Source organism: Dermacentor andersoni, chromosome 2, assembly GCF_023375885.2.
Source record: "Dermacentor andersoni chromosome 2, qqDerAnde1_hic_scaffold, whole genome shotgun sequence".
NCBI classification, from domain to species: domain Eukaryota; kingdom Metazoa; phylum Arthropoda; class Arachnida; order Ixodida; family Ixodidae; genus Dermacentor; species Dermacentor andersoni.
In genome coordinates this window covers 98266719-98292161 of record NC_092815.1, presented here as the reverse complement: position 1 = coordinate 98292161, position 25443 = coordinate 98266719, and the positions used below count along the sequence as shown (strand labels likewise).

Here is a 25443-nt window from a genome sequence, read left to right as displayed (position 1 = left end):
TCTTGCTATTTTACTGCCTAATGTCCTACCTATAACAAAAAAGGAAAAAAAACCAACGATGAATTCCCATAACCAAAGTTTCTGACCCCCTACTGTGAACCATTAATGTGCGCCTCCGTTGTTTGTCGTTTCCCCACTTTTCTTCCACCAATCTTCCTATCGCATCTTACTATTCTCTACTGCGGACACGTTTACTTTTCCACTGATCTCGCTGAACCCAAGGGCTTCAAGGAGGCCAGTGATTCCTAAATCGACCGCTGCGCAGATATCTTCACATTCTAATAAAACATGCTGCATCGTTTGCCTAGCTTTATCGCAGCGAAGCACGCGCTTCTTCCTTCTTATATCTCGCTTTATAAGTGCGTGTTCTAAGGCATCCCGATCTCGCTTCGACAGGTACTGAGCTCTCTTTGAGCTATCATAAATTGTTTCTTTCCCGATTTCGTTTTTACCTCTTATGTAGTTACTCATGACAGGTTTCTTTTCCATTGCCGCCACCTATGAGATTATCTGTCTGACCTTCCGCTTGACGTTCTTTGTTGCTGATGCGCGGAGACAAGCGCCATCTGATTGTGTGGCAAGAAACCCAGCGGCACGCGCAGCAAGACCATCACAGCGCCTGGAGAGTCGGGAGAAGAGATAAAAAAGCTTCGCTTAAAAAAAAAAAAACGTAATCTAGCGATTCCACGGCGAAGTTGCAGCGAGTGCAGCTGCAGTCGCTTCAACATGTTGGCTACCGATGAAATGTTCATAATCTGATAAAGTAAAGCGAGAGGCTAAGCGGTGAATGCGCTCCGTCTTTGCAATATTGATAGCACGGAAAGAGCCCCAAACTATTGCAGCGTACTCGAGGACTGGGCGAATTAGGAGACCTCAACGCTTGGCCTGGTGTTTCTCCCAACCAGGCCACATGGGAAATTGCCGCGAAGTGTATACATTCACCTGTCGATGCTCGATCATGGCTCTATCAGTCACGTTCCCCTTTATCCGGCGCATTTCACTGTTACGAATACACCATGCACCATGACGTCGCTTGATTATTGATCGCTTCTAATATACAGGTGATACATCGATACATTCAGTTACGGATCGATACATACAGTTACGCATCCATTCATCCGCGTCCGACAGAACAATCCGGCCGCCGCCGTCTCCTGAAGATTAACCAGTGAGCTCGTGTACAAAAGGCAGACCTCCGTAGCCGCTGTTTACTTTTCCCGTAAAAGTAAACACCTGCAGCTGCATGCAGTCGGTATACTATAGAAGTCTGAGGGCGCGGTATCCAATCCCGCGCCTCGGCAGCCGCATTTCGATAGGGGTGAATATGCAAGAACGCCCGTGTACACACTGCATCGAGTGCGCATTAAAGAACCCCAGGTGGTTAAAATTTAACCAGGAGAAACGATATCGCAATAAATATTTGCGCATAAACCGTCGACGATGAGTGCCAATGTAAGAATAACGGAACGCTTCTGTTTGCTTTAGTAAAGGAACGACGCGCCTCAAGGCGTACATTTGCTACAGTGAGGACATTTGGCGAATCAGTTGTGCGGAAACCTGTAAGGTGGAGAAAGGTTTATGAAAGGTAAAAATGTAACCCACCCGAATGTAGCGCGAAGCTACACAGAAAACACATACGGGTTTCTCAGAGAGAAAGCTACGCAGTTGAGTAAGAAATCGTCCTGGTGCACCCGGGACAACGCCTTTGCGGGGTGGTCGCCTTACCACCTGAGCTAACAAAAAGGCTAGCAGATTGCAGCGCGACGGCGAATTAATCGACAACTTTGTTATACCTATACGTACATATATCTATATTGACAGCGTATTTGTTTATCGTTTACCGGTGATTCCGTTTGACCGGCTAACAAATATTAAACGTTATCGCTCATCGCAAGACGCGCCTTTCTGTACCTGAAGTTTCTCTTAATGTTATCACTGGTTCTATTCGTTTTCTTGTCAGCGAACTTTGTGTAACCAGGTTCTACACACATGAAACAGTTGCACCCTTTGGGGTGTATATTTGTCCCACAACAATAATCGTTATATGCCTTGTTTGCGTTCCCTTCCTTGAAAACTCGGTGCCAGCTACTTTCCTGTCGAGAATGCTGTGTCACTCTGATAACGCGCAAGCCGTTCGTGACTGGGAAGTACCGGGCTTTCAGCGTTAAAGAAAGGAAACGCGGGTAAAACAGATGATTATCGTTGTGGGACGAGATAAGCCCTAAAGGGTGGAATTTTTTAAGAGTGTAGGATATCTATCCGTCTACGACGCGCCCGGCGTGAAATGACGCTCGCCCGCGCGCCGATAATGTCGAACTATAAACGCTAAAGGCGCGTTATGTGTGCGCTGTTACGTTCGACCTGCTGGCGATCTTCGGGGAAGCGACCGTCGGAAAGGCGCCACCATGTCTGCTGCGACGACTCGCTTTGAAATGACGAAATCTGCCTGGCCCGCTGCGATGACTCACTTTGTGTAAACAACGATGCGCCGAGTCAACAGGACATCGGTGCCACCATGGCTGCAGCGGCGACTCGTTTTGAAAGGACAACAATACGTCAGTGCCCAGCCCGACGGCGCCACCATGTCTAGGGGCGGGCGGCGGAGCAAGTATTGTGTGTACGCCGTCCCCGGCACGGTCTGTTTGGAGCAGAGGAGCTCCTGGAAGATATTTTGCGGTGCCGTCTCACGCAGCTCAGAAGTCCTCAGTCAATGGACAGACGCGGCGGCCACTGACTGCGGAGTTGATCTGGGATAAAGAGGCGCCTGCTCGGGGCAGCACCGCGTCTGCAAGAACCCACTCACCTCGGTGTGGTCAGTGAAACCTGTGCGGAAGTGAGTGTGTAAACCCTCCCCCTCAAAGGCGGGTCGGCTACGATGACTTTGGACGCTCCGAATTGGTCGACGGTGAAGTACCGTTTTCCCTCACCTAGGGATCTAGGGAGGACAGTGTATTTAAGGAGCCGTTGGCGGCTCCTCAGGGGGCATTCCTCTTTCAGTCATGTTAGACTGATGAACTGTAACGTTCTCATGTACATACTGTAAATAAATTCCATGTTCCTCGTTCTCGATGAGAACAAGTCTCTCCCTTCAACAACGTCCTCAGCGTGGATAAGTTGGACGACGGCGTGGGCCAGCTACCATCTATTTCATGCCCGACCCCAATCATTAGAGCACCTCTTTATTGTAACGTCAACATCGCCTAGCAACGTATATGTTGTGAACATTATTCATACGCTTGATATTCTCACCTGTATATACTCATCACCGTTTTGGGGCCTGGTGGTGGGGCTCTCACTCGGGAGAAAAAAGAGGAGACTGGCTGCCTAAACCTTGTCTCACAAGTGCGTGCACACACACACACACACACACACACACACAAATATATATATATATATATATATATATATATATATATATATATATATATAAGCAGACTACGACGTTTTTGTGCCCACCGTGTTTTTTTGTGTGATAGAGTAATATAAAGAGGATTGTGCTGTCCTGTGTTGATAGCAATATTTGCATGGTGATGACTTATGGTTTCCATGAAACAAGTCTGCGGGTAGGGGTGTGCGATAGTGATTTTTGAGAGTGAATTGAATGCGGATCGAATAGTGCCGTGAGCGAATCGAATATCGAATATTTTTGGAATAGTTTTCGAATAATGAATAGTCGTTATCACGATTAATATAAAACGATGTCCACATTCCAGTATTGACAAAGTTAGCAAGTTTCTGGCTTTACGTGGTACCTTATGGAGCATTGTTTATTTAAAGCACAAATGGAACATTACAAACAAACAAGTAGTTTCTTCCTATACACAGGGCTCTTCAGAAAGTGCGTAAGGTCGCTGTACAGCCTGTAAAGGATGGCTATCTAAGTGACATATGTCCTGCTCCACTGCGCAAGTTCTGATGTTTTATGTGTATACTACGCCCGCGGGGGTGAAAGTCTACCGTAGTTTCGCTCCAATTTTATGCTTATTTTGGCGCAGTTGACAAAATCGAATAGCTATTCGTCATTCGAAAGTTTCGAATATTCGCACACCACTTCAGCGATAAGATACTTGTCAAGGATCACATAGACAAATGGTCAGTCAAAGCAGTCAACGCACTACATTCCTATAAGTGTATAGCCACGCGCAGCATGCTTTTCCTTCAGCAATCTAATAATACAACCTCCGCTCCGCTTGTCTCAAAAGTTCGGAGGTGCGGATGTGCGCAGCCTGACAAAGCAATCTCTCGGGTTCTTTATATATACTACCTATCATAGACCCCCCATAGACGGGTACCTGTATATACGGGAGCGCGAGACCCCCCCCCTACGCACACTGCCCGCGCAACGGGCACCTTCTCACACACCCCGTTCGCGTTCGGCGAAAGCGTGTGTAGATGTACGTACTGTGCGTGACCTTTTCGCGCGGTGTATAAGCGCCTTTTCGAGCGTAACGCTGCGGACCTCCGGGGGGACGCAGCTGCTTTGCCGGATATACGCTCAGCATGAATTGTGCGCGTCGAGTTCGGCAGCTGTGTATGGATCCGCTTCGCCGCTCTCTTCGGACACACCTCTCGCGGGATAGCGAGCCGCACGCCTGTACGACCTTGGATGAACACACACACACACACGCACATGCACACGCACACGCACACGCACACGCACACACATGCACACGCACACACATGCACACGCACACGCACACACACACACACGCACGCACACACGCACACACACACACGCACACACGCACACACACACACGCACGCACACACACACACACACACACACACACACACACACACACACATCCATGCATACATATTCGGTTTAGTTTTTGATGTTGAGTAGAATTAGTTTCGATTGTATACGCCCATCCAAATTTGAACGAAACTTTTATTTTAAAAAAAAGGTGCTTCGTCATAATCGTGAAAGTACGATAAATGAAGACGCAGTTCTCCGATGAATAGCTTCCGCGTCCTCTCAAGAATAAGGTCTAACGAATATTTGTTGTGACATTTGTTCGCATTGGGCAATTCAGCGCACAGATCGAGAACGAAAAACGATAACGCGCAAACGCCATAAGTACGCAGGCGAATTCGCATGTCCTTTGCTCTCTTATTTAACACTCTATAACGCTCGCGCTTTTCTCGTCTTTTTTTCCCCGTAAGTTTGTCTAAGAATATGCATCGCTTTTTGGAAAATTATCTTACGTGGCCAGCGATGCTATAGGAATATTATTTGGCTCATTCGTGCCAAACCGAGGTGCGTAGAGCCAATAAGTTCCAGCAGGAATGTCAAAGTTCATTTCCCTAAAGCCGGATGCTCACATTCGGCGCGAAAGCAATGAGTATTTTGTTCACTACATGTTTGGACGTGTTACCAATTTTGAATGACGTGAGCGCATCGACTCCGAGCGGGAACAACGGTCGATATCGCGCAACCACAGCCGGGCCGCCACTCTAGGATGCAATGTACAAAGTTCGGACACAGTCTAAAGAGGCGCACGAGAAAGTTCTTGCGTTTCTCGCTCTGCAATCGTAACACGTACTCACGTATAAGTGCCGAAACTGTGAAGAGAGGAGTAAAAGCTAGAGCTCGGGGCATTCTATCTAAATACATGACAAATCAGAAAGCGCTTTTCTCGGCAACCCATTCACCGAATGTGATGAGGTTTGTTGCATTTAATAGAAAAAAGTTGAAGTCTAGCGACTGTTGGAAGCGGGTTGTTTTATTCAGGCCGCCAATTCTTTGATGAAAATCGCTGAACATCGCAAAATTTAGAAAAACGAAACTATAAAGTTTACAACTATGTAGCTCAACAATGAAAAATTATATCAATATTCTGAAAGCTACATTTAATACATTCAAAGCGGAGAAAATGTGATATTATACGCCCCTGTGAATTATACTACATTGTTAATAGTACTTTTGCAAAACTCTTGTGAACAATTTGCAATGTATTCATGCACGTAAGGTGTAATTCACTGGACTTGTTCGCTTCAGATGCTTTAATGGATACAGTTGACAGATTAGCCATATCTGGTTTTGTTGCAGAGCTATGAATCTGTAAACTTCATGCTACCATTTGTTATGTTTTTTAAGCACATATTGCGGCAATTTTTGTTTTAGGAATCAGGCCTTAAGATGCAGCTTTAGCTCGGGCCCAACTCTGACGCGGCCTATTCAAATACATGTAAAATGAAAAAAAAAAACGTTTTTCTGAGATAACCCCTGGACCAATTTTAATGAAATTTGTTGCATTTGAGAGGGAAAGTTAAATTCTAGTGACTGTTCGAAGCTGAATTTCGATTTAGGTCCTGAATCTTGTCACAAGAATTTTCAAAAATTCCGAAGTTTGAAAAAAAAATAAAGCGCGAAGTTTACAAATTCATAGCTCTGCATCAAAAGCAGATATCGCGGTTCTGTAAACGGCATCCATTAGATCATCGAAAGCGTCCTCAGCGTGGATAAGTTGGACGACGGCATGGACCAGCTACCATCTATTTCATGCCCGACCCCAACTATTACAATAGGCTTTCGCCGTTCACCTCTTAAGAGACATCTTAAAAGACCTTGCAATATTTTAGTTCCATCGCACTTTGCTTCTCAAGCTTCCTTGTTAACCTCCAAGTTTCTGCACTGCATGCGAGTACCGGTAGAATGCAATGATTGTGCACTTTTCTCTGCAACGACAGCGGTACGCTGCTGGCCATTACTTGGCAATGCGGATGCCGTATGAGCTCCGCGCCCGATGCCGCGTGCACCGCATTTTTGCGAGTATATTTGCTGACATTCGCTCTATTTTGCCGCACGAGACAAACGTCCGACTTACATTTCATTTCTCACAGCCCACTGCGTACAGCGGCAGTCACGCTGTCTCTTCGCGAAAAAGGCGTCGCACAGGGCGCAGCGCGCACGCAAATTCCTCATATAAGAAAAGTAGAAAAGAAGGAAGGCACGTTGTCGTCCCCGCATTGTCCTCGTGCATATGCCGCACTCGATCCTTTCGACTCGTGCAAGCGTTCACACACGCAACGTTCATTTTTGCTGCGCGAAGAAAAAAACATGCCCGCGATGCACGCCGACAAAGAAAGGTTTCGCGTCGCGCTCTTACAAGCACCCCCGGACACCAGAAGTAAACACGCAGTTTCAAGCAAACAAAGGAGTCGATGCGGATGCCTGCGACATAAATTCGATCGCGACTTCGAGCGCGGCCCCGCACACTTGTGGAAGCGAATTTTCTCGCGAATGCTTGTGGCGCGTGATAAAATGGGACGGCAACACGCGGGAAACAAAGGGCATAACAAAGTGTATACCTAAAGATAAAGGAAAATGAAGCGTAGAGAAAAGGAGCGTGTTGTTGGCGCTGGTTGAGAGGTCTTCGCATTCTGCGATGTGCATTCGACACGCGAGGAAAGAAGCTGCGGCGGCCTTTCAGAGGGGTTGCCATGGCTACGCCCTCGGGACGCACGTAAACAAGGACGCCGTGCGGATCCGCGAGCGCGCAGCGAGCGGCTTATACAAAACTCGTTGCGTTGTTCGCATACGTACACAGGGTCGTCCACTCGAAGAACAACAAAAAAGAAAAAAAAAACCACCATATTATAGCACTCAAACCTTATCATTATTCAAACCTTATTATTATTCAAACCTTATTAACCAGTATATTCAAAAGAAAATTGGCCGATATGACACGTAACGTAGCTAATAATGCAGATGTCTATCAATAAACCATAGATTTATAGGTCTTTATATCTAATACAGGCCGCCATTGGAATATGAACCTGGCAAAGTTTAACGCTAGAACGTTATCTAGTGAGGCGAGTCTAGCAGTGCTATTGGAGGAATTAGAGGGCAGTAAATGGGATATAATAGGGCTCAGTGAAGTTAGGAGGCCAAAAGAAGCATATACAGTGCTAAAAAGCGGGCACGTCCTGTGCTACCGGGGCTTAGCAGAGAGACGAGAACTAGGAGTCGGATTCCTGATTAATAAGAACATAGCTGGTAACATACAGGAATTCTATAGCATTAATGAGAGGGTGGCATGTCTTGTTGTGAAACTTAGTAAGATGCACAAAATGAAGGTTGTACAGGTCTACGCCCCTACATCTAGTCATGATGACCAGGAAGTCGAAAGCTTCTATGAAGACATGGAATCGGCGATGGGTAAAGTCAAAACAAGATACAGTATACTGATGGGCGATTTCAATGCCAGGGTAGGCAAGAAGCAGGCCGGAGACAAGTCAGTGGGGGAATATGGCATAGGCTCTAGGAATAGCAGAGGAGAGTTATTAGTAGAGTTTGCAGAACAGAATAATATGCGGATAATGAATACCTTTTTCCGCAAGCGGGTTGGCCGAAAGTGGACATGGAGGAGCCCGAATGGTGAGACTAGAAATTAAATCGACTTTATACTCTGCGCGAACCCTGGCATCATACAAGATGTAGACGTGCTCGGCAAGGTGCGCTGCAGTGACCATAGGATGGTAAGAACTCGAATTAGCCTTGACTTGAGGAGGGAACGGAAGAAACTGGTACATAAGAAACCAATCAATGAGTTAGCGGTAAGAGGGAAACTAGAGGAATTCCTGATCAAGCTACAGAACAGGTATTCGGCTTTAACCCAGGAAGAGGACCATAGTGTTGAAGCAATGAACGACAATCTTATGGGCATCATTAAGGAGTGCGCAATAGAAGTCGGTGGTAACGCCGTTAAACAGGAAACCAGTAAGCTATCGCAGGAGACGAAAGATCTGGTCAAGAAACGCCAATGCATGAAAGCCTCTAACCCTACAGCTAGAATAGAACTGACAGAACTTTCTAAGTTAATCAACAAGCGTAAGACAGCGGACATAAGGAACTATAATATGGATAGAATTGAACAGGCTCTCAGGAACGGAGGAAGCCTAAAAACAGTGAAGAAGAAACTAGGAATAGGCAAGAATCAGATGTGTGCGTTAAGAGACAAAGCCGGCAATATCGTTACTAATATGGATGAGATAGTTCAAGTGGCTGAAGAGTTTTATAGAGATTTATACAGTACCAGTAACAACCACGACGATAAGGTGAGAGAGAATAGTCTAGAGGAACTTGAAATCCCACAAGTAACACCGGAAGAGGTAAAGAACGCCTTGGGAGCTATGCAAAGGGGGAAGGCAGCTGGGGAGGATCAGGTAACAGCAGATTTGTTGAAGGATGGTGGGAACACTGTCCTAGAAAGGTTGGCCGCCCTATATACACAATGCCTCATGACCTCGAACGTACCGGAATCTTGGAAGAACGCTAACATAATCCTAATCCATAAGAAAGGGGACGCCAAAGACTTGAAAAATTATAGACCGATCAGCTTACTGTCCGTTGCCTACAAAGTATTTACTAAGGTAATCGCAAATAGAATCAGGAATACCTTAGACTTCTGTCAACCAAAGGACCAGGCAGGATTCCGTAAAGGCTACTCAACAATAGACCATATTCACACTATCAATCAGGTGATAGAGAAATGTGCGGAATATAACCATCCCTTATATATAGCCTTCATTGATTACGAAAAAGCATTTGATTCAGTCGAAACCTCAACAGTCATGAAGGCACTACGGAATCAGGGTGTAGATGAGGCATATGTAAAAATACTGGAAGCTATCTATAGCGGTTCCACAGCCACCGTAATCCTCCACAAAGAAAGCAACAAAATCCCAATAAAGAAAGGCGTCAGACAGGGAGATACGATATCTCCAATGCTATTCACAGCATGTTTACAGGAGGTATTCAGAGACCTGGATTGGGAGGAATTGGGGATAAGAGTTAGTGGAGAATACCCTACTAACTTGCGATTCGCTGATGATATTGCCTAGCTTAGTAACTCAGGGGACCAATTGCAATGCATGCTCACTGACCTGGAGAGGCAAAGCAGAAGGGTGGGTCTGAAAATTAATCTACAGAAAACTAAAGTAATGTTTAACAGTCTCGGAAGAGAACAGCAGTTTACGATAGGCAGCGAGGCGCTGGAAGTGGTAAGGGAATACATCTACTTAGGGCAGGTAGTGACCACGGATCCGGATCATGAGACTGAAATAACCAGAAGAATAAGAATGGGCTGGGGTGCGTTTGGCAGGCATTCTCAAATCATGAACAGCAGGTTGCCACTATCCCTCAAGAGGATAGTGTATAACAGCTGTGTCTTACCAGTACTCACCTACGGGGCAGAAACCTGGAGGCTTACGAAAAGGGTTCTGCTGAAATTGAGGACGACGCAACGAGCCATGGAAAGAAGAATGATAGGTGTAACGTTAAGGGATAAGAAAAGAGCAGATTGGGTGAGGGAACAAACGCGGGTAAACGACATCTTAGTTGAAATCAAGAAAAAGAAATGGGCATGGGCCGGACATGTAATGAGGAGGGAAGATAACCGATGGTCATTAAGGGTTACGGACTGGATTCCAAGGGAAGGGAAGCGTAGTAGGGGGCGGCAGAAAGTTAGGTGGGCGGATGACATTAAGACGTTTGCAGGGACAACATGGCCACAATTAGTAAATGACCGGGGTAGTTGGAGAAGTATGGGAGAGGCCTTTGCCCTGCAGTGGGCGTAACTAGGCTGATGATGATATCTAATTTTTAACCGCTTCTAAGAAGAGAGGAAACGTAGGAGGTACAATTCCTGTGTCATCCATTCATTTGACATTTAGCGCCCTCTTGGAATGCGCGTTCGTGCCCCTCACGAACTATCGGTTACCATTATATGATGTCGAATGCCGCAAGTAAACCTCTATATACGAGTAGGTGCGTGTTCGCGCCGTGAAGCTTTTGTGCTTAATGTGGGAATGGTCGTGGAGTCACTGGAACATTTCCTCATCTTCTGCCGATGATGTCATCCCGAAAGAAAGACACACTTGGAACAAATCTTATCGCGGATTGGCCTTCACATTTCACGTACTTCATATTTTATGTTTTGGTGCGAGCTCCCTTGGTCGTGCCCGAAATGAAATATGTGAGATTGCGCATGAGTATATATCACTGCTCAGGGAGGCTGCTGACATGTTAAACACCTTTTTCCTTATTACTAACCTCATCGTTAACATATGATTTGAAATTTTTTTTATCATTTAGCGGCTTCATCAAAAAAATGCCATGAACACATTTAAACATATTTTACTATCTATAATTAATATAATTTACATATTGGTAAAACAGACCATCAAGTTAGCGGGAAGGACGAAATTCTGTTTACAATGTGAACCTTGGCCAATCTCCCTTCGTGATTGCGTGCCTTACGTGATGAACGAAACAAACAAAAACAAACAACAACTTAGAGAGCTTCGACTCTCGTGTTCGTCCACATGGATGTTTGCACCGCCGCCCAGGATTTCATTATTGATTCCAAGTATGCCCTGTTAAATATGTTAAAAATACGACCAAAAGTCACAGATAAAAAAAATGAAGAAGAAGAAAACAACAAAGAATAGCAAGAAAAAACGGGTACGTAATGAGCAACAATCTAACAGTAACACAAAATTAAGAGAGACACACACACACAGTCGGTGACACAATGAATAACTGAGCCTGGACACCAGTCGGTGACCACATTCTATGAGGTGACATATACGGAAGGAGAGAGAGAGAGAGAGAGAGAGAGATCAATGAGAGGAAAGGCGGAAGGAGAGAGAGAAACTATGAAAAGACAGGAGATGAGTGCAGGTAGAAAGAAGGCTCAAGAGAAAGCACGAAACTCGGAACAGAAAGAAGACAACGCGTTTTGAAAGATACCAAGACGAAGAAAATGACTGCTGTATATAGACTTTGCATTCTGAGGATAGGCAAGTGTCTGCTGAAAGAGGCAGCAACGTGGAAGGGTCTATAGGTTACCTGTTATACTCTTCTGCGGGAAACGTAGTGAAACAAAACCTGGTAGGTCCGTGCATGTAATTATCCCACGAAGGAATTTATACAGAAGGAAGGCGTTGCCACTGACTGGAGTTTGGGATAATTATTTGAATAGTTGTTGGTGCGCGCGGTTGTCAGAAAATGATGTTTATAAGCATAGGAGATACCGGGATCAACATCTCCATGTACAAGGACGAAGAAATCATGTCCTCATATTTTTAACTGCTTTTTGTTTGTATAAACAGAGATGAAGATGCAACATCATGGGGTAGGTCGCCGTGTTGACGCTGCCTCCTGGATTGTTATGTCACTTCCCGGTATCAGAAACACACTATATGGCTGTTTCTCGTCGTCCGTGAGGACACAACAGCCTATGCCAGGTTAGTGTGAATTTTCTCGAAAGCTGGCGGCAAGAATATGATTACCGTATTTACTCCAACAATGCTCATTCTCTTTTTCTTTCGTGGAAGATTGATGGAAGTTGGGGGGTGCGATAATTACGCGGGGAATATTTTCCGATAGAACGTTCTCGATGCTAAATATAAAACTAAAAAATAAATTGACTAAATCGTGGTTCTTCCGCCAGCCATCGTAGACTCAATATATTGCTTGCAAGCAGCATTTACCTTTTTAACAAGAGAAGCTAGAGGTTCTACACAAGCAGGAAATGCATAGGAGAGAGAAAGAGAGAGAGAGAGAGAGAGAGAGAGGGAGAGAGAGAGAGGGAGGGGGGGGGGGGGGGGCTCTTTTAGAAAAACATTTTGGTCGAAGCGTATACAACCGCTGGCATGCTGCTCTGAGTAGCGATAGGGAATGGGATTAGAACATTCCAGAGGAGAGTGAAAAAATAAAATTGAAATAAATCTGAAATGCGCAAGTGTACATGATACTAATATTTACAGGTGAGATGATGGGTAAATTTAGATTTTTCTATATGAAATGGTGAATCTTTAGAGCTTTCCAATTAAACCAATTTCTGACAGGTATTTGAACAATAAATCCAAAACCCTCTGCTGTTTATAAGGGCCTGGAATTGGACCTAAGATGCTGGGTAGCGTTAACGGATCGTGGCAAATCATTTGCATTTGCCGCTCAAAAAATTCTCTCTCATCGCGGTATGCGGGGCATTCAACTAGTATGTTCTCCACTGCCTCTAAGCTGCCAGAGTTATCACAGCAGGAATTAGTGGTACGCCCTACGCGGTACAGGTAATTTGTTCGTGCATGCCACGTTCAGTCGAAGACGATGGTACAATGTCTCTAGGTGTCGAGGAAATGCATAGGTCATTTATTTCCATACACTAGCTGAACCTAGAGTCACTATAAATGGGCAAATGAAGTGACTGTGGCCTGGCCTATCCAGAGTCGGTGTCGACACTGACGTCGGAACAAGCAAAGGCGAATGTCGCTGCAGCAATCTTCTAGGGTGCGATCATTACTCGAGATATTAAAAAAAAATTATAATTTTGATGGTCAATATGGGGGATGAGAGCATTATGCGAGTGCGAGCATTGTGCAAGCAAATACGGTAAACCGTTTTCATACAGTTCCGCGTGCATTTGACATATCCGGGGTGACGATCGCGAGGAACGGGCGGAATGCGTGAGTCATTATAAAGCGGCACAAGAGAGAGAGAGAGAGATATAGCAAAGAGAGGAAAGGCAGGGGGGTCAACCAGACGAGCGTCCGGTTTGCTACCCTACACCGGGGGAAGGGAAAGGGGGAACAGAAAGAGGAAAGCGGGATAGAGGGAACACTGTCTGTGCACGCAGCAAAGTGCGTGGAAATTAGTCAAGTCAAAGCAAGTGCTCCCTCGATACGTTAGGCTGCCGTCAGTCTTGGGGGTTCATAGCTGGTGATGCACGTTGAAGTCACCACTGAAGACCAAGGATCCGGTGGGCGTCAGCAGTACGTTTCAGTGCGTGGCAGTATATTTTTTTAAAGCTAAACCCCAGCCGTTCTTACTTCAGTGCGAATATAATGATGCGGGTGAGCCATGATGCTTACTCAAGTGTTGCAAGTACTGAATTGAGAGCATCCAGCACTTGCACTGCACTTCGCGCTGACGGAGTGTGGAGGTTATTGAAGAGCATTCGAAAGGTATTCATCAGAGACCGGAGCATCATAACCACTTGCCGGTCTTCTTCGGGCAATTTGTCAGGAACACGCGGCACAAAACTTACATCTGTGTACATACAACTTACTAACTGCTGACACAAGTGCCGTGGCGCCTTCGAAATCGGACTTCCTCATGAGACTATCGTGTCGAGCGCTTATAGTGCCTCTCGCTCAGCTACATACGTCTCCTCACCTTCCCGCAAATGGTTGTAACCTGCGGCCCAGCCATTAGAGCGGAAAGCGTAGATGTCACCGACGCCGCTCACAACCTGGAACAAACTGTAAAGCGCTCTCTCTCTCTCTCTCTCTCTCTGTGTTTTTCCTCCTCGAGCATAGAAGATTTTCCCCCAACGCCGGCGCCAACATCATCTACACCGTTTGCTTCCGCACGCTTGTTTGTTTATCACGCAGCGCAACAAAGTCTCGCCCCTCGCTCTTCCCTGCACATATACGCGAAAGCGAGTGGCGGAGGCCGCGGCTGCGAGCACGCCCGAGCACTTCGCGTCGCTCCAGCCTTTTTGGCGTGGAGCGTTTAAAACAAACGCGCAAGCGTGCGCGCGATGCCGCCTCCTTCAAAGCCCGCCGTCCCCACATCGTCCGCATTTCCCTTCACCCTCCTACTCGTGGCACGCTCTTCCTCTTACCAAGCGGCATGCATTCTCACCGCGGAAGCAGCAGCGAACGGGAAAAGCGGGAGGGAGAGAAAGTCTTCCGCTCCAAAATAGCGCGATGCCCCCTTCGACACTCGCTCACTCGCCCGTCTCACAGTGCGCACCTTTCTTTCAGAGACGGGGGGGGGGGGTCCGTTTTTAGCGGCGCGCGAGCCAAGGGTTGCGACTCGGGGACCGGAGGAGAAGGTGCATGCACGCGACGGCGCGGCGCCTCGTCGTCGTCGCCGCCGCCGCCGGTCCGCGCGGGCGTGCGCGGCGGCGGCATTCCCCGCGGGTCCCGCCGAACCACGGGCCCGCGGCCGTGCCGACACCCGCCGCGTGCAGGAGACGCGATCCGCGTACGTCGCCCCCGCCTCAACTCTCTCGCAACATTCGGCAGTGGCGGCGGGTCGCGACCGACGCAGCATTATATTACCCAATGCCCCCCCCTCCCCCCCCCGCCCCCATCGCCATGAGTGTCTCTGTACCATGCCGTTCTTATACGAGACATGAAAGAAGGGTTTCTCACGCGCTAATCAGTTTATATACACTGGTGCCGGCGGCGCCAGCGAGGGGAGAGAAGGCAGTTGCGTAAGGTGCCTGCCACCGACCCCTTTCCTCCATTCTCTCTTTTCTCTTTAGCTTGTGTCTACGCGTAAATAAAGCAATTGTACACGGAAAATACATTCATGCGGCTGTATTTATCGACTCACGGGAGGCGAGAGAGAGAGAGATAGAGAAAGTGATTAAACCGTGCGCAGGACTGGCCACGTTCGATTGTCCACAGAGGCTGTCCATTCGTAGCGAACGCTGTCACCAAATGACGCAACCAACACTTGCGTCACACTACTCTGGCAGCGAATTTGCTCGACCAATGTACTCTGTCCGAGCGAATTACTGGGGTAACAGTCGAGAGACGATGAACGTCTCTGAAACACTCGACAGACTCATTAACTACCTGTCATCTTCTGTCGGAGGGATATCTATTAAAGCAAGTCTCTGCCGCGGATGTTGCATGCCTCCCGAGCGTCTTCCTGCCTTTCTCCGAAATCCCGCGCATCTCTGTAAATAAGTTGTAATGCGTGCAACAGCGCAGTGCGCGCAGCTACTACGTTGGCCAAACATTCCAGTATAATATCACCCCTACTTTTTCTATTTGATGTGTGCACATGCACATTACAATGCTTCCAAGACAACCCGTGGAAAAGACAATATCCAATGGCATTTATCGGAACTTTGTCAAGTAATGCTGTTTGCGCACCAAATGGTCTTGCAGCGCCGAAGAAGCTACGTAATTTTTAATCCTGTTATTTTATTATGCTGGCCGTTTCCCTTTGACCTACTGAATGAGTGATTCCTGAATTATTTTTGTATTAGACGTCGTCACTACGCGTCTATTTAAGAGCGGAAAAAGAAATGATGCTTCCCGCTGAAGTCTGCAGAAAAAGTGCGTTCTTGCCACGTGTTTTTAAGGTGAAAGCCTTGAGTGGTTCGTTGCAATGGCTCATACCCGAAAAAAGCGGCTTATAATCCAGGGAAGCAAAATATATCGTCATCAGGGATGGCTCGTACCCCCCAACAGTACAGATACAGATAAGCAAGTACAGATACAATGGCTGAATATGAATGAAGAAACGAAAGAAAGAACGAACGAAAGGAAGAACCTTTGGTAATGAACTAGGTACTCGCAGGAGTCGTTCAGGAGGTCGACCATACGTTTACATCACACTGCGGCTCGCTATGTCTCGCAAGAAGTCTGACCCCTCCGATCGTACAACTTAATGCATTAATTACTACGTGTGCAGCAGGTTTCGCCTTCACGTGTTACAGGACTGTAACATGCTGCCTAACTTTTTTTATCACTGGTGTTTAGCAGAAGCATCCGAATGAATATACAGGGTATTTTATTTTATCGATCACAGAATTTTTGAAAGTCATGTGCACCCGCGACATATAGCACAATGCTACTTCTTGAGCTAGATTACCCTGAGAGGCAGACATTATTTGGACGAAAAATTTAAGCGAATGTATGACTAATTAACAAATGTTTGTTAATTAGCTCTTACACTGGTTACTTCGCATCACATATTGCAATTTACTAATTGCAGCAGGTGACGTTTAAAGTCATCTCCACCTTTTTTTTTAAGTTTAAGTCACATCACGAATACTTTCGAGAAATGCGCTGAGGAAGTTTGCAACATGCATTGGTGTTGAGCTTTTGAGCTTGAATGTATAAAAAGGCGTACTGTTAAGTGGAACTGTGCAGTCTTATGGCAAGTTTGACTGCGCTTATCTCAAAACTGGCGCTAGCTAACTTCAAAATTCCTTACAGGTGGATGTGCCTTGTGAAATCACTGGCTTCAATTCGTGTATTGCAATGTGCGTGCTAAAGTAATTAGTTGAAAAGTTAAGTAGCGAACTTGTTAAGTAGTGAATTATGCGTATTGATTTGCAGTGTGAGTAATATATAGCTTTTCGAGTATTCCAGCTCAATGAGTAGATTTGCTCTAGATGCGACAGGCATCTATCTATATGTGTGTGTGTGCGTGCGTGTGCGTAACGCAGGAGACATGGCGGTCGTGCGAAGCTTCGTCACCACTATTGCATCGCCACTATATATATATATATATATATATATATATATATATATATATATATATATATATATATATTCTGTTAGCGCTGAAATAGAACATCCTGATATGTATACCCAGTGAGTGACATAATGAAAGCTAAAGGCTCTAAGAAACAGGTGGGCCCTAATTAAAGATAAAACGTTGCTCAAAGACGCAAGAGGAGCCACTCGGCCAAATGTATGCTATCAACTGAGAGTTCACAGCCATACAAGAGTACGTCTGTGATTTTGCCGGCACTACAAGCGCCGGCTTCCGATAATGCCTGGTGCTCCTCACACAAGAATGCGAGTACCAATGTTGACGCGACGGCAGGGGAAGTAGGACGTCTACACTCCGTAAAAGTCTACTCCGTGCCCGCCGGGCAGATCGTCCAAAAAACCAAGTCAATCACAAAATAGGCCCCTTTCCGAGTCTTTCATTCTCACTCGATCGATGAAATCCTTACACATCGCCTAACCTCCAAGACCACTTTTCTTTTTGTTAATCTGCCGTCTTTCATTCCGTTTGCCACGTCTACCGTCAATAACTTCGCCTTTATATACATCAAGTCGAATCGCTTTTTCTTTTCTACCAGATTTCCTTTTTTTGGGGGGGTTACAGGCTTTACGTTACAACCTGCCATCTCTTTAAAATTAAATTATGGAGTTTTACAGGCCATAACCACAATCTGATTACGAGGCACGCCGTAGTGGTGAGGGACTCCGGAATAATTTGGGCCACCTGGGGTTCTTTTGCGTGCACCTAAATCTAAGTACACGGATGTTTTTCGCATTTCACCCCCATCAAAATGCGGCCGCCGTGGCCGGGATTCGATCCCGCGACCACGCGCTTAGCAGCCCAACACGACAGCCACTAAGCAAACATACCGGGTTGCCGTCTTCTTTAGAAGACTGCCTATATGGTCAATAGCTTACATTAAATTAATTAAATTCTGAGGTTTTACGGGTCGAGAACCACGATCTGATCACGAGGCACGCCGTAGTGGACGGGGGCTCCGAATAAATTGTTTTAACATCCGGGGTTCTTTAAGATGCACTCACAATGAACAGTACACGTGAGCGTGTTTGCATTCAGCCCCCACCAGAATGCGGCCGCCAGGCCAGGGATCGAACAAGCTCGTTAAGTTGAACTAATTTCCGGATAGTCGGCCGCAGTGCACGCCCACTGCACAACACCGGCACTCGCCTCACATGAAAGGGCTCCGCGAACCTGACAAATGTCAAGGCTTCCCATTTCCTCTTCTTGCGCCTCGCACAATCCTCCGGAGACGAAAAATGAGATTGGGAAAAAGCTCCGGCTCGAGCCTCAAATACAAAAAAAGCCAGTCGCACGTGCCAAACCAAGGTTGAAAACGGAATGAGAACGAACTAAAAGAACTGAAATCTATAAATAATTCAGGCGCCCCAGAAAAGGTGCTCTCGAACGATAAGGTATAAGTACGGCGGTTGATCAAGGCGTCGAAGAACCTACACGCAGATTTGAACGCAATGAAAGCTGAGAATTCGAACGTGCCGCGCAGAGAGCGAATGCACGAATCGGTTCGGTGAGAACGGAGTTCCATTAATCTCGGCATAACCGAGAGAAAAAGAAAGAAGGAAAGAAAGAAAGAAAGAAGGAAAGAAAGAAAGAAAGAAATAGGAAAAGAGGAACAAGAGGACGTAACTCAACACCATGAGAGCCCGAGGATCACGAAAGTTCGGAGTGGCTTCTCCATTGTCCCGTCCGTTTTAATCAAGACACGCCGTGGCGTGTGACAGACGCCCACGTTCCCGTCCGCGTGCTCAATGCGCGATTATTATACCGCACCGCGTGTAAGGCGACGATACCCGAAGCAGGAGCCTGTAATAGGAAGATCTGCCGCGTGACAGCCGAGAAGGTCACCACTCGTCTGCAAGACCCGCGAAACGGCGGCATTCCTTTCGCTGACAGAAGAAGATCCTTTCTTCTATGCGCTAGACGCTATTTCAGAGGGGACGTTTTCTTTCTCTTTTTTTTTCATTCTCTCCCTGACATATGGAGACGTCAACGAAGAATCGGCTCACGCATGCGCACGCATCCGGGATGCGAGCTGCTTGCATCTGGAGGGCGATATTTGCTGGAACTTCAGCTTCAGAAGGAGAGCGTTTGACATATTTTCTATTGCAGCGGAATCTAAAACTTATCACGGCACGCATTGTTGACCCAGTATGGCAGAATGCATTTCGTTTGTCTTTTACTGCCACTCCTTGAGCGCACGCAGATGCAGGAATACAAAATGAACCAATTGTACAAATAAATAAATAAGTAAATAAATAAATAAATAAATAAGAGACAAGCACGTGGGACTGAGAAGTGGAGGCGATTATCGTCCGTGCTCGTCTGTCTCTTGTCAGACTTAATCTTTCATTATCCATTGAGCCCCCCCCCCCCCCAAAAAAAAAAAAAAAAGAAAGAAAGAAAAGAACGAACCAGCAAGCAAGCGTCATAGTCGTCGTCGTATATTTACGCCGAGTGCAGCACGACGGCCAGCTCCCGACGATCTCCAGTCACGCCTGTGTTGCGTCAGTCAAGCCCTTCATATATGCCTGCCTATTTCCTAGTCTCATCGCACCGTACCTAATCATCTGCCACCATCGGAGGCGTTTCCCTTCCCTAGGCGCCCACCGCATGTTAGCACAAAATGCAATCGTTTATCTGCTTCACTCATTACGCATGAGACCTGCTCAGCGCCACTTCTTCCTAATAACGGCTCAACTCTAATCTTCACCGCCTATATGCTCGTCGCATTTTTCGGGGGTTTTCTTTCTTTCTCTCTTTTGTCAGCTCGGTCGTGTGTCGGCGATCTTTTATAAATCCCTGCAGCGCACCTGCGAAAGCCGAACGAAAGATAAGACATTTACGAGTTCGCGCGCCACCATTTTTGCTAACCTGCCCTTTGTTACGCTACACTCTTAAAACGCTTGTTGCACCCTTTGGGGTGTATTTTTGTCCCACAACAATAATCGCCACCTGCCTTGCCTTCGTTTCCTTTCTTGAAAACTCGGCGCTCCCTACTTTCCTGTCGAGAATGCTGTGTCACACTGATAACGCGCAAGCCGCTCGTGACTGGAAAGTACCGGGCTCGCAGCGTTAAAGAAAGGAAACGCGGGCAAAACAGATGATGATTATTGTTGTTGTGGGGCAAGACGCGCCCCAAAGAGTAATTTTTTAAAGAGTGTACGAAGCTACCCGTCTAGCCACGATCTTGCACCAAATAGTCTCCGTCGCAGCATTACAATTCCCTGGTACACTTGAAGTCATCACGCGTTGCGCGTACAAATATATATCAGAGTCGTGCTATAATTTCAACAAACGCAAGTATGATTTCAACGTCATCCTTACTATAGCAGGTAAATCGTAACCGAGTCCGTAGACGGCAGCGCGTGCAACCAATACCTTAGCTGCAAACCTTTAAAGTTAGCTTTTTTGCACAATGATATGCGTAGAGGAGAAGCCAAGCGAACATTGCACGAGCGCAATAACGCTTGCCCCATAAGCTCGCCGGCATAATTTGCGCATGCGCGCACCTCTTTGCACGACGGATCACGCCTGAGTTATTCCGAATACCTGATTAAAAATGCGCTTCTTCAAATTGTCGGAGAAAAAGAATCACGATGTCCCTCTCTGCTGGATTACAAGCAGTTATCGAGGCACAAAACCCAAATGCATTTGACACTACCATTTATAGAACCCGGAACATTCATTCGAGTTCGAGCTGCAACTTTTGAACGCCACATGCACTTGAACTCTCTGCTCTTTCCACGAACCCACCTCTATGGCTATTAAATACGTTATACTACCGAAACTCGCCCTACTCTCGCCTTTCGCTCAGAGGAAGCCAACTTCCCATGCATTTTGCTGGAAACGTAACAATTCGCCCCTGCATTCCAGACGACAATGACCGCTGGCGTCCTGCGATTGCGAGGGCTACCAAGCGCGTGCCAAATAAGCGAAGTGTGAGCTTCGTAACAGATCACAAGCGGCGATGCGAAAATAAGAAATGCTGCGTCAGCAACAGCCAAAAGAAACAGGCAAAGAAGCATGCTTTAATTGGACGGAAAACTTCTCCAGCTTTTATTAAAGAAAGAACCTCTCTGTGGACGGCTATGTCCAGCCCCTTCATCACAGACGCATGCACACAAGCTAGTCGATATCACTAACGCGAAAACAGGGCTGGAACCTCGATGAATGGATTATTACATTTCCTGCAGCGTACCGGCTACTGATATGTGCATACTAACGCATCGCTTTCCAGTTTCGTGAAAATGACATTTGTTGTGTTGGAAATTCTCTTTATTATCTTACATTTTTTTTTCGCATCAGATTATAATTACCCTTATACAAGGTGCAGTTTACGTACATTGTAACAATGAAACATAAGTGATACGTGATATTTAAATAAAATACTAGTGATAATTCAGCCATCTATAGATATGGGCTCCTCCCTTCATCTCCTGTGCGCGCTTGCTTTGACCCCGGCAACCAGTTTCACAAAACTGCTATATTCCAGTCCAAAGCAACTCATTTGACTAAAAACAAGTTTCAAGAAATTATCAGTATAATGAAAACTTCTCTGATCTTCCAGTATTGCAATGATAGATATTTTTTTATTATACCATGTTAAATTTGACTGCACCAGTATCATTGTGTTTACCCTGTGCGGCATGCATGTATGTATAGGGGGAACATATTTTGCGCTGATGAGCAGCAAAAATGAATAGACTTTCTCGTGCTTCTATGAACAAATGGCTAAATGGTTGAGTTGTGAAGACATTGCGTGCAATAAAACTGTGCATCAGAATCATGCGACAAGCTAGACAGAATTGTGAAACATATGGCATTTGCGTACATTGCATCGCTAAGGGGGCGTGTTTTCGAAACTAGACTTCTGTTCAGAAGCCACGAATATGTGCTAATATATGCCTCCATATTTACTGATCGACCGCCACAATTGTTTAAGGAAAAAAAATCCATTTTTACTTATGCGACACAATGATTAGAGAGGAACGCAGCAGCGGAGAGAAATGTGTAGTCACCTACTCGTCGCCGCCGCGCTATTTTCTGAGCGAGCAACATTAACGCAATCTATCTGGAGCAGGCGTCCGCAAATAGTAAACCGTCCTCACCGCCGCGCCACGCGCGCTTGCTTGCGCATCCGAGACGGGCGCGCGTCTGCGCCGAAAGCTCGCAGCGGTCGCTGTATAAGTACACACGTACACAGCACGGCAGCAGCGACAAAAATGTTGACTCAACCGAGTCACCACATGCTTTGAGGACTCGGACAAGGTCGCGCACTGTACTCACCTTCGAAATCTTTGACTGTTCCTAGTGATTCGTCCCAACTGGAGCCGGGCGTCTGCACGCGTGCACTCTGCCCTCCGCGCAGAAGACAGCGTTCACTGATCGCACGATAAGTTGCAAGTGTCTCTTTGCCACTTCTCGACTCGCTTTCGGCAAGCGCGTTATGGTGTTCCGTTGACCGCCGCTGTTCACGCAAGCCCTGTGCAACATCTAGTGGAAGGCACTTTTACGAGCGCTGCGCTCCTCTGCGGCTGTGCTCTTGAGCAGGCATCCCCGGCCGCTAGATGCAACGGCGCGCGCGCGCGTTTACCGTGCCCGCCGACGACTGTGACGGTATCGCAGACAGATGGAGCAGTGGAACCCGTGGAGCAGCGGCCCGAGCAAACTGCTGATAACTCCCTCCCTCCGCTACTTCCGCCTTAGAGACGAAAGAAAAATCGAAAGCGGTGTATGAAACGGAAGTATCTCAGCGCCCTCTCAGAAGTGCTGGAAAGCGAAACTGAAACTTCAACCCACGACGTGCTTCAACCACATGACGTAACCACGAACTCACCGTGCCACATCACGACGCTATTAGGGTTATTTTTTTGTTTTTGTTTTGTTTTTACCTACACTTCGCGCAGGCTCGTGTAGACGCTTGTACTTGCGCCTGCGCACAAATGTTGGGCGATTTCTCAAATGACCGTGTTCGTACCTCTCGCCCATAGAGTTTGCAACAAAAATTAATTTTTGTAGGAAATTCTATGCTCTCACCTACTCTCGCACACCTGTTTTATGCCATGTTTTATGCTCTCTGTTTGCTCTCTGCGTTCTCCACCACTTCCGGAGGAACTCGGAAGTGGACGAAACCGAAAGTACTTCGAAGTTCATCGGGCGGGAGAAACGAAACTGAAAGTTACCAACTCGCAAGCGGATGAAACCATAGAGTTTCTTACAATAATTAGTGTATGAAACTCTATGGACGAAACAAATCTGAAAGTTATCAAAGTACCGAATCACGAGAGCAGCGCATCGAGCCCTGTTATCCGACTATAAAGAAAGCGGCGATCTCTAGGTATAACCAAAGTACGAATACGCGCAAGCGAAATGTGAAACTTGCTGAGCCGTGGTAGCGCACCCAGTCATTATGGGGGTTTGTTGATGTACTCGGCGCATTTCGGTAGCCCTCGGCCGCTAGTCAAGGTAAAAATACGGCTTCATTGGTTTGATCAAGCAAGCACACCAGCGCTATGGGCGGACTTGTGGTTTATCTACAGCTCATCATTCGCGTCGGCCGGGACAAGTGCAAGGTTACGAGTTCTTCGCCAATCAAAGACCGTTTGGCCGAACTCAGTTTCCTACAGAGGGAACTCTGGCGTGCAATCCTTCAGCCATCATGGGAATGATGGGAAGTACATGGAATTATCTGATCTTTGTGCTTAATTGTGGATTCAAACATTATTCTGGCTGCCTATTACGCCTTACATGCCTTCAATGTCGCAAATTTCAGAGCAATCTACACTTTTAGAAGTGCAGAAAATGCGACGAACACGCACAATCGCTATATACCTAATAGTTTCAATATCGGGCTTCTGTGCTGGAGGTTCTGTGCTCCAATCCTGCCGTCAGACAATTCCAATAATGTTTCTATGTTTATTACGCATTGCTTTGCTGAAAATGACAAGTTTTACGAAACCAATTGAAGCCAAAAGGACAAAGTTAGGCAAATCCATGGAGGAGGGCAAATCTACACTTCCCATAATTTCCATGCTACAGTGAACTGTACCCAGTGCACTGTAGCCATGCTGTCTGAACCAACGTTGGTCTGAACCATTGCATGCAACTCCCATAAAGACTAGTGTTCCTGTATATGCTATACAGGAACACTAATAGAGACTAGCGCCACAGACCCCTCTAGTAATTATTGAGTGAAACTCTATGGTCGAATGTGCCGATTTACCGCAGCGCTCTAGCGTCTACGACCATCTTTCACTACTCTCCGGGTAAAAAGTCTATAATTTTGACACGACTTATTGCAATACGAATTATATTCGACACTTAACACGAATTTTCTCTATCACCGTGATGTTCCGTGTAAAGACCAAGTGCCCTAATATGGTGTCCCGCGTGCTATGGGTGCAAGATTGAGCCGAGGAGGATGGTGGCTCGATGCGCGCAGTCTCTCCGCGCGCCCATGTTGGAGGTCAAATGATCAAGCGCGAGCTAGGGCAATGGCTAGGGGGACACCAGGCGAGAGCACGTCACCTCCTCCAGCTCGACCATGCTTAACGGCGCGGCTCAGCGCATGCGCCATATCCACGATGGGTGCAAAAGCTCGGCGAGCCCAGATCGCCCCATGTGCGCCTATAGCCTGTTTCATATGATGCGATTTTCGTCGCACCGGAAGTGCGATTTCCGTCGTTTGCGATGAAAATCGCAGTCGCAGTGCCGACCCCCCGATTTTCGGCTGCGACCAACCGGTTGGTCGCGTAATCTCAAGTTTCGGAGACGTTGAAGCGAGGGGCAGAACGAAGCGTTCGCCATCCGCTGTCGGCGCTCATCACGCCAGCGAGTGTTCGCGGTCATCGAATGACATTAGTTCATGCCTGCCTTTGCGCGCTACCATGCTTGTCAATTTAATTAGTAAGCGAATGTTCACAGCAATTTATACGGCCTATAACTTTTGAGCAAAACTTGGCAAAACCAGTTAACTGCGCTCACATATTAGTGGCACACTTTGCGACTAGCCAAGTTGTACGAATATGTGTGTTCCATGAAGGCCTAATACAGGTGTCATACGAGCACATTCGATCGCGATTGGGCTGATTGGCTTCTTTCTGCAGCTTGTGCACAGGAGCCAATGACAA

At 46.7% G+C, this 25443-nt stretch overlaps 1 protein-coding gene across 1 annotated transcript in view; it reads right to left on the bottom strand.

Annotated features, from left to right (window-relative positions):
• Window positions 1–23581, bottom strand: part of LOC126541574 (uncharacterized) — a 99714-nt gene extending 76133 nt beyond the window's left edge. Inside the window, exon 1 of the mRNA XM_050188389.2 lies at window positions 22601–23581. The gene's annotated coding sequence lies outside the window, so the exon portion shown is untranslated. The remainder of the gene's footprint in view (window positions 1–22600) is intronic.
• Between the last annotated feature and the right edge of the window lie 1862 nt (window positions 23582–25443).